Source organism: Aplidium turbinatum, chromosome 6 (assembly GCF_918807975.1).
Source record: "Aplidium turbinatum chromosome 6, kaAplTurb1.1, whole genome shotgun sequence".
Lineage (NCBI taxonomy): Eukaryota > Metazoa > Chordata > Ascidiacea > Aplousobranchia > Polyclinidae > Aplidium > Aplidium turbinatum.
The window spans coordinates 19,588,148-19,598,834 of record NC_137477.1 but is presented as its reverse complement, the minus strand read 5'-3'; positions in this window follow the sequence as shown (position 1 = coordinate 19,598,834).

Sequence of the window (10,687 nt, the reverse complement as noted above, 5' to 3'; positions counted from 1 at the left end):
TGTAGTATCAAAGAGTGACGCAGAATTAGGTCAGCGCGTCATAATCACCACTGTTGTATTGTGAGGAAACATTTTCTATTGTATGGAAAATATCCAGCTGCGATCACCAGCTATACGTCTTGTTTGTAATTCTCGACGTTTATTTTAACAAAGTGTTAATCCGAAGTGCTAATTTACATCGGCTGGCAATATTGTCGTTTTTATGTCGTTTCAATGTTGTCGGACATTGAATCGTTATTAAAAAGGAGAACTACCTAGACAACAAAATTCATCATTTTTACTCTGATTTAACGATTGCAAACGTAGAATCAATGTAAAAATGACGGATTTTGTTGTCTGGGTAGGTTAGTTGACATCTGAGGGGAAAACACGTGTCTTCAGAGTTGAGAAATGTTTCCGCTGTGGGTTAGTAACTTCACACCCTCAATGGAGATATCATAACGGTATAAATGGTCAGGTTTTATGAAAGGCGGTATGCAGTTGAAACAATTTACTGAGCAGCGAGCAGTTGAAACAATTTAGTGTCGTTAGTTGGTTCCGCAATACCGGATTACGATCCCGATAAAGCAGTTATTGCGTGGTACGATTCTACTGCAGGACCTCGCTTAGACTTCAACAATACGAAGTGATCATTTTGGCATTGTAGCAAGTTTAATTCTATTTACATGCGCCATTTTTATTTTGGCCTCCAAGCACGCAGATTTGGCCGACGAGAAGGAGCTCTCGGTAGGCCACGATGGCTGCCGAAAAAAAACACGAGTTTTAAGGCCTGAATTCAGATATGGATTTAACCCATTAACCGCTGACGTTGCGTTGCTGCAACGCTTACTTTGAACCTTTATAAACGCATTTCAAAAGCAACTTTCTATCTAAAAAAATGAATATTCTAGTCATTTGAACTCTAAATAAAGTGTTTAAAACCTTATTTTAAAAAAATAATTTTTTTGTATACTTAAAATCATCGCTCTTTTACGACACTTTTCACGCATTTCGAGCGCATTTTGTTTGTCGTATTTCAATATGCATTAATTCAATAAAATAATTTCAAAAATTGGCTTAAAGTATAGTGTAGTGATGCTAGAACATACCAGTGTAAGCACATCTTCTAAATGTGTGAAGAGCCGGAGATATTTAAGTGCAAACTTTGCTGTACCATTTCTGCAACGTCAGCGTAAAACCGATACTTTATTATGCATATGCAGTGTAGTAGACACGCACCGTTGTTTCGTAAAGAGATGCTGATTACAGGCGAAAACTTCTGTTTGTTTCCTAAGAAAGCATTTACGAAACAATAAAGTGACAATTGACCTGATTTGCAAATGATTTCTTAGAATTACTAGCCAGTAACCAGTAATTTTGTCCAACTCTAAACGATACTTAGTTGTCTTACTGATGGCTTGACCGAAATAGAGCTGGATATTGTTTTCTGTCTCACAAAGTCACACGGTAACTGATAGTTACAAGAGGCAGGCCGAGCTACTGCTATTTTTTCCGAACGCATTACGTTACACTACATAATGTCTCGCCAGAAGTTTCTACTGTAGAGGAGGCATTAGCCGCTTTCGAAGATATGGAATATTGTGAAGAAGATGAAATTGACATGGTCATAGCACCACCAGATCTTGCTGTAGTTAGCGACGAAGAGGGTATGGACGAAAACGATTTGACAGAAAGTGGAGCAGTGCTATCAGACGCTGCAGGAGAGATTGAAATTCATTGCAACCCAGTACAAAGTGATGATGTCCCAACGACCCCAGTTCCGAAGAAAAAACGCAGCTTATCGGAAGTAAAATGGAGTAGGAAAAAGGCTTCTTTCTTATTTTCTCCTGTAAGCAAAGAAGCTGACAAGCTGAAAGATTTGGAAAGGAAATCACTGGGACTAGAGTTTCGACGACAAGTGACTGTGAAACTTTTGAACTCCAAACGCTTTGCAATCTCTGCCACTGGCTGCCCAAATGTTTCTGCTCTTGAATATAGCCGACCAAATAATTCTACATCGCACCACTGTCTAAAAACTATTCCCTGCAATAAAAGACGTCGTTGCAGACAGTGTCACAGCCAAACGCGTTTTCTTTGTGGGATGTGTGATGCTCCTCTTCATCAGCATTGCAATGAATTGTACCACAAAAACAGACCATAATCCAAAGTAGATGTGTTCAAGGACATTGTGTTTTATTGAGTGCATTTTTTGTGTACTTTTATTACTCGTATACAGACGAAATCGGTTAATCGAATCACCTATTTGCCAGACATTTTGATACGATTATACGATTGATTCGTTTAACCAATTTACTAAAAAAAGGTTTATTGTGAATGGGCGTAATGTTGAGAAGATGTCTGTGCTGACTAGGCTGCAACGCACAATACCACTGATACTTCCTACAACTGTTTACAATTCTGGTTAAACTTTAAGGAATTTCCTAGTTCTGTGTTAACATACCACTACGCTGTATGTCCCAGTCAGCAAAACTGGTCTTTTTTACATTGATTTATTGTCTGCAGACGTTGAAACAATGTAAAAAAGATCAGCTTTGCTGACTGGGAGAACCATCAGAGCATTTTTCTGCAAACTGCAGCAATCGGACTGCAAATCGGCAATCTTTCATATCACCGATCTCTGTGACGTCACAACGCGAACTTTGACGTTGAAGATTTTGATTCAAGCGGGCTATTTTTAGCTCTGTACCAGCTGTGTAGTTTTGAGTATGGAAAAGGGCCTACGAAAATAGTGGTATGGTGGAAAAACACAGCTCACACTCATTGTTTGTTTTGAAATCGCAAAGGTTTTTTTTTCAAGTGTTTTGCCATGTCTGGTAAAATAATTAATTTGCCATGTTCTTCAACTGAACAATACTGCAACAAATGAAATTACGCACTGCATTTCACAACAATAGGCTACTTTTTTTAAGCAATTAAAAAAAAATTCTCCACAGTTTTCTGGTTTAAACTTTTAGACATTCTTTTCAACACTTCCCTCTCAAGCCGAAATAATTTGTCCGTGTCCTTTCCTTGCAAGGCCAGTCGCCGACCGATGACATCAAAAGCATTTAAACTTCTTTATTGGGAAGTGTGATTATTCCTTTTGTGTGCTCTTCTTGCTCTTCTGTTTTAATGAAGCCCAGCTGTGCGAAAATTGGTTCTTTGTAGTGCGATGTCTAGCACATAAGATTATGGCCTGGGATTACAGACACTTGTCTTTGTTTTGATCGCTTGCGTCTGTCTCACCTTTGCTTCATTTCGCCTTTGAACATTGCAGACAATTATGCGAAGCAAAAAAGAGACATTCTCTTTTCGCTAACGGGTACAATTATACGATTAAATGAATGAAGTAGGCAAACTAGAAGCAAATCCTGATGCTTTTATCCGACTTATTCTTTTAAGCGGTATACGCTTAACCGATGTTTTTACTTAACATTAGATTGGATTTGGTTTGGGATTTCAGGTTTTGATTCAAATAAACGATTGATACGTTTAAGCAGTATACTATTAACCGATTTCGTCTGTATATGTTTTTATGCCACATGATTTCGTTGTTTGCAATTGTGAATAGAAAACTATGTTTTCGCACTTGACTAAAATATGGTCTTAGATTTTTATACGTTCAAAGGAAAAAAAGAAAACGGTCAAAAGAGAGACGCAGAAGACGTAAAGGGAAAGAAGTCTTAACACTCGATTAGTCAAGCAATTCAAAAAAAAATTATCGCTTAACCGCTGACGTTGCGTTTCTGCAACGCCTCAGATTTTGTATAAACAAACAAAAAAAATTCAATTTTTTTTACTAATTGTCCAAACTGGAAGGGTGCTACTAACATATCAAAAAATGAAAAAAAATTAACTTCTAGAAATAGGTGCGGCGTTTAATGGGTTAATGAAAAATGTAAAAAAGTAGACAGTCAAGAATGACGTCAATGCTGAAGAAGTAAAAAATGCTTAAAATTTTATGAAAGGAAAAAAATCACAAGTGAAAATGTACTATTTAGAATGCACACAAACATGAAAATTTACAAACAATTAACACAAGAAAATAAACAAAAAGCGAAACCCAAAAGCAGACCACCAAGATTTTGGACTACCGATACCAGTGGGTCTGCTACTATTTGGTGAGTTCCTAACCTCTAACCCCTAACCCTAAAACGGCAATGATAATTAGGCTACGGTACCCAATAACTTTTAAAAAAAATTGAAAAAATCACCCGTTAAGGAATTGGACTCACCGAATTGGACTAACCGAAACAGGCCATTCCGGATACCAGTATGGTAATGGGGTGCAACCTATTTCGTCCCCAGAAAAGATCGAGAAAAATACAACAGAGCCGAAGTCGCTGATCGGAGTTGCCGCAAACATTTCAAGATTTCCCTTGATCTTTTCAGGGGACGAAATAGGTTGCAGGCCTCGAAATTCGATTTTGTTGACGCGGACAAACATGTCCGGTCTGAGCAGCTATCTCGGTGGACAAATTAAGTCTCACGGCAGACACACCAATTTTAACGTCAACTGTCATGCTTAATTACTTTATCTTGAACTATATCTACGGTTTAGAAGACTTTTTAAAATTTCAGCAAAGTCACTCTGAAAGGCTTTCATCAGACCAACGACCTGCGCTCGAAGAGTCAAACGTTTCACTAAGCTTTTTTCCTTAGGTTTGCTTAATGCTTATGCGTGTCATGTGAGCGAAAGTGATGAAGAGCAAGTAGGTTCATCATATTCATTTTCACAGTTTATATAATGGAATTTCCCCCGGACCTTTTCTTACTGTAGTACCATAACTTAGTCTACTCGACATTCGCTAATTTTTTAACCAACCTTGCCTTATCAATATTACTGGAGATCAAAACCAGACATTGTGACGTAAGACTTGAACTAAATTGCGCTGATTAGTGTAGAAGTAGGTACTCCAATCCATTCTTAATGAAGAATTCACCTTTGTTAGGCTGATTCAATATTATCAATCAACATTAGGCCTACTCGGAGATCAAAGCCAGACATTGTGACATAAGATTTGAATTAAATTACGCTGATTAGTGTAGAAGTAGGTACTCCCATCCATTCTTAGCGAAAAATTCACCTTTGTTACGCTGATTCAATGTCATCAATCGTTGAAGCTGGGTTTTTTTTTTTGCTGAGAGTTTTCGGTCATTTGTCCGAAATGCCTGGAAAAAATTTGATCATTTTTTATTTATTTCGGTCATTTTTAGTCATTTTTGGTCATATTTAGTCAATTGACTAAATATTTTTTCGGACATTTTGACCGAATTGACTATATTTTTTTCGGACATTTTGCTAAAAAATCGGTCAATGACCGATAAATGACCGAAAAAAAAACCAGCGTTGAAGCAACGTAAAAATCCAAAACTTTTCCGCTTAAATGGAAGCTAAGGTATACAGTATTAACATTTTCTAGATGTCCACTAGAATGCGCTGGAAATTATATTCTCGCAACAGTTCAGTTTGTTTTTATTTCTGATCATCACAACAAAAAAACAATATATGACAAACATAGCAGAGGTCTAGAAAAAGATAGAAGCGACAAAACGTGGACTTTATAACGTGCATGATACCAAAGCAGGACAATCAGTTTAAAATATGGCACGGTCACAACACCTCAATAAAATTTGGAGCTGGTATACAAGTCTCCCGTCCCAGCCCCTCCCTTGGTACCTCATGACAAAGACAGGACTCGACCAAACATATAGGGTGAAATTACTTTACCTTTGCTTTACTGTTCGCACACTTCAATCCACATGTTTTGGTCAATTCCTCTTTGTCATGAGTTATGAAGGGGGGGGGGGGACTTGTATATCAGCTTATAAAATTTCTATAAATTTATAAGTGAAAAAAAATAGGCCAGTGAATTTTTTTTTAACAATTTATATGAGTAAAAAATAAACAAAAAAAGACAAAAAGACAGTTGCAATTGTTCGTGCTATGCACTAATGTCAGGGTTAGACATGTTTAAGCCAAAGATTCAACCTATTTCGTCTCCAGAACACTTTGTACCCCCGATTTCAGGGTACGAAATCGGGGTACAAAGTGTTCAGGGGACGAAATAGGTTGCACCCTTGTTGAGACATGATCTTGCATTGTTTTACCTGTGCCTTTATGCTCTTAGCATCAGTTTAAATTGGTAAAAGTAAAATCATCCATAGTGCATGAGAAAAAGAAGGTGCAAGTATAGAATCCGCCACCCTGGTCAACTTTGAAAAAACATACACTTTACTTAAGCTACCTCGACGAAATAAACAAAAAACTCAGATTCAGGAAAATATGGGTTAAAAACAATAACCGCACTAAAAACGATTTCCAACAGTCACAGTTTTCTAAGGAATTAACTACGTTGGAATAAACGTGTTGGTGGAGCACGAAAAACGCAGAAGCAGAAAGAAAGAGAGCAACAATGGACCAGTACAGAGTTGCCACTGAATAATTTTTGTTCCAATAAAAAAAAATTACCATCCGTTTTCCACACACACGAAAACAAAAATAATTTTATTTGCTAATCAGGAAGCTAATCTTCGATTCCACCTTCAACAGGCCTACCATAATTTCACAGCCTAAAGAGAGAACACATTTCGCAGGCAAGTAAAATGCAAGTAGAATTTTACGGTTGATGTATTTTTTACATCTTTTTGGATAATTAGGCTCATACACAGAAAAGTTACAGCAAAAAAATAGATGAAAAGAAAAACAAGACCAGTGCATTTGTCAGATTTATCCCATAAACATTTTGCAGTTCTCTTAACCATGGCTACCTAAAAATAGCCTATTGTCTGATTTCCCATACAGCCACTTAATCTGGTCCAGATTTTTACCAGGTCTGGTAGGCTACGGATCTGACCAGATCTGGGCCAGATAAGGTGTCTGGGTTGTTACATTTGGCAAAACTTTTCCATAATCTTCCAACTTTTGGTAAATATGTGATTGAAATTTTCTAAAATCTTATTTTAACATTTGTTTTGCTCTCTTATCCAGGTGACACAATGAGTTTCAACATCACAAGAAATGGAAAAACAAAGACAATTTGACCCAGAAAACTTCACTCACACCTGTTAACCACTTGTCAACAGTGTGACTAAACGCTTTTAAACTTATTAGACTACGGTATACCTTTTCTTATTTTTTGCTTCCTTTGTAAGGCAACAAAAAGCTTTTATATTATTAAGAGTCACCAAAAGGTGAAAAAATCTAACTTTAAGAAAATGTTCAGTCAGACAGCAACGATCAGCTTTAACGAAATTATAAAATTACCTGCAAGAATTAGTACATATTTAAGTTATTTTGGCAGCCGATTGTAGCATCGAATAGACAGCGATAGACACGTGTTTCGCCCATGAGGCTGGGCTCATCAGTATCGCACCGTATTCTTGCCACTTGAATAATCGACCGCCGCTTTACCAGTCAGTTTAACTCTTATCTTTGTGGAAAGAAAGAGCCAACAAAACCAGCAGGTGCCAGGGGTAGGTCAATGTGAAGAAAGGCGTTCTTCCCGGTTCTTCACAATTAGTACATAGGCCTAATTGCTAGGATGCTAAAAATGAAATTAGCTAAAAGGCTGTTGATTTCTTTGCACCATTGTGGTTGTGGTTGCATCATAGATAAAATGCGATCAATTTACATTTACATAAACTGGAGACCAAGTAGCCTAGGCCATGCCACGATTTATTTTTGCCGTGCAAATAGCCTATATTAGGTGTCAAGCATATTTTGACATTCTTTTCGATTTGTTTCACATACCAAACGAGCCAAATTGTAATCAGCAACATTTACAAGCGTTGAATGAATGTAAAACATATTTGCATAAAAGAAAATTTTTTCGTAAAAGTGTGGGACCATAAAATATAAATGTAATAAATTCTTTTGCATTTTTTTGTGTTTGGGTTGCACTTTCAATGTCTTATTTTCTCGTGATCTACTCATTTTTTAATTTCTCAATCTTGCTAATTTCATCACAAATTTCCTTTTTCATGAATTTATTGATCAGATTTTCTCAAATGAAGAAGTTTCCTCGCAAGTGGATTCGCGGCCCTGCTCACACTCGATCACCACTGACCAACATTTCTTACCATAACCTCAAAACAATGGCGTTGTAATAATCAACGTCTAAGATTGTTTACAATAACAGTTCAAAAAGGTGCACTAATTTCTTGTAGCATACAATCCCAGCCAGCAAACCCGACTTGGGCCCTATAATAATTTAAGTGGGCACTTGGGCTTGTTGGTACACCATTATATTGTTATTTTTGGGTTAAAAATGGATTATCACAAGTTCAGATTTTCATGTTTGTTTAAATAATTGCCCCAAAACGAACCCCATTTCTTAATTTCAACTTCTTATTATTTACTTTTAGTTGGAAAAAAAGTATAAAATATGAGCACTAATGTGGGTTGGACTAATTGGCTATTAAACGCTATGGTTGCATCCAGTTCCATTAATTACTCATAAGCACCACAAGCACGATAATTCCATCGTATTACCCATAAGTTCGACGTCACTTATGGATGCTTATGGAAGAGTATTTATGATGCTTATGGGTAATTCGTGAAACCCGTTGCATCAACTTAAGATCAGAACATTTCTTGATTATGGGTGTAGGCTGCGGTAGGCTACTGCTTAGAGCATTTTAGGCACAATACATTGATCGGTGTAATGCGGCATATAGCAGATGGCCAATGCAAAAAAACTACGTAGGCTAAGGACACCGATGTCTCGGTTGCAGCAATGTGATTGATTACTCTAGTCCAGTGGTTCCCAACCTTTTTGACCTTGCGGCACCCTATCAAAGAGATAAATAGTTTGCGGCACCCTGGCAAAACTGGATCAATTTTATGAGGTGTCTGTATTAAAAATGACTGTATAAAATAGCACAGAATGAGGTGTACTTACAGTATAGCGCGCGTAAATAAATGTAACCTATTTAGGCTATTCAAAAGTCAGTGACAAAAGTCAAATTTAGGCTTGACTACTTGCACAAAGTCCCTTAATATCTGGGGGCACATTCGATAAAATCACCCGCATTTCTTTCTCGACTATAAGCAGTCGTTCTCGTTGTTTAGTTTTTATTTTGGATAATACGGAAAACCCACTCTCACATAGGTATAACGTGGAAAACTGTAGCAAAAGCACAATAGCTTTCTTTCCAACGCAAGGATACTGTATTTATTTTGAATTTTTATCCAGAATTTGTCGAGATGCATCTGCTTGTGCATAAGCAATTTCTATCGTTACGAATATCAATTAATTCTTCTTTAAGATTCAAAACAATATGAGAGTCCAGCTGGACAAGCTGGAAAAGTACTTCTCATTTTTTCTTTCAATGATTTTAGGTGCTGATTAATGAGACAACTTCTTTGTTCTTCACTTCAGAGAAACGTGAAAGCATGTCAAAGTTTCCGTTGTCCACTTTTAAGGACCACATTTGCACTTTTTCTCATAGTGCTTTTGTAGCGATCCATTATTTCGTCATATAAATTCCCTTTCTTTAACTAAGATGAACCATTCCAAACCATGGGTAATTTACTAAAGTTTCTGTAATTTTCCATTCAAATGCTCCCAAAAAAAATAGAAAAAAGGGCGCACACAATAAAATGGTTTGTTCGTCCTTTGACGAGAGCTCTATAAAATCGGACGAGCTCTATCACATCAAACCAGCTCAATTAGACAAAGAGCTCTATCAAATCGGACCAGCTCTATCAAATCGGACTAGCTCACATCAAACCAGCGCAATTAGACCAGTTCAGCTCTCAGAAAACATTAAATTGATTGTATGTTTAGTTAAAAATGTAATGATTTGTAATAATGTTTCCCTGTTCTGCAACTTCACTATTCTGTAATGTATAAATTCAAATTGTGTTAGAGACCTACAATATTATATGAACACCTTCTGATAATCTAAAATTATAATTCGAATAACAATAATTGTGTGGAAATTATTTCATGGAGTCAGATAGCCAAACTAGATAAATTAGATAGATAGAAATTTCATCAGGCAGTTAGACAGCCTACATCTTAATTCAACTTATAAACAAACCATTCTCATACTTAAACTTATACTTAAATATAAACTATCCTTACACTTAAATATAATAATAATAAATATTGCTATACTTTCACTTTATCGTTTGAAGTTAAGAGAGTTTCATTTTTGCCATTTACGTTATTTAAATGGTCGAAGATAGGCCTATATACTAAATACGCTAATTTGGAGACCCAATTGAGCGCCGTGAAACACAAAATAAAATCATGAAACCTGGCAATAATGATGCGTTTCAAACGTTTTTATGGAAAGAACAGCAACGAGTCAAAATCTCTTTCACACTGTTTTTCCTGGGCGAGAAAACAAAGGCATACTGCGGATTATCTACTTATCGCCAGCGACTTCTCCACTAAGCGACTCTCCAGAAAGGAGCTGGGAATAACTGCGAGACGCGAAACGTAATAGGCTGCACACTGAAACTCAGTTAGAAATTGATCAATTCCGCACTTAACAGGAGTTAAAACAAAGATTGGGCTGCAGTATTGCAATACCTCAATATCTCGCGGCACCCTTGAGCATTGCAATTGGCACCCCAGGGTGCCGCGGCACCCCGGTTGGGAACCACTGCTCTAGTCCATAGCATTCCAAGTTCTACAATGACAGTAGACATAAAAATCGATGGAAAGAGGCACAAAAAAGATCCACCTGATCTAGG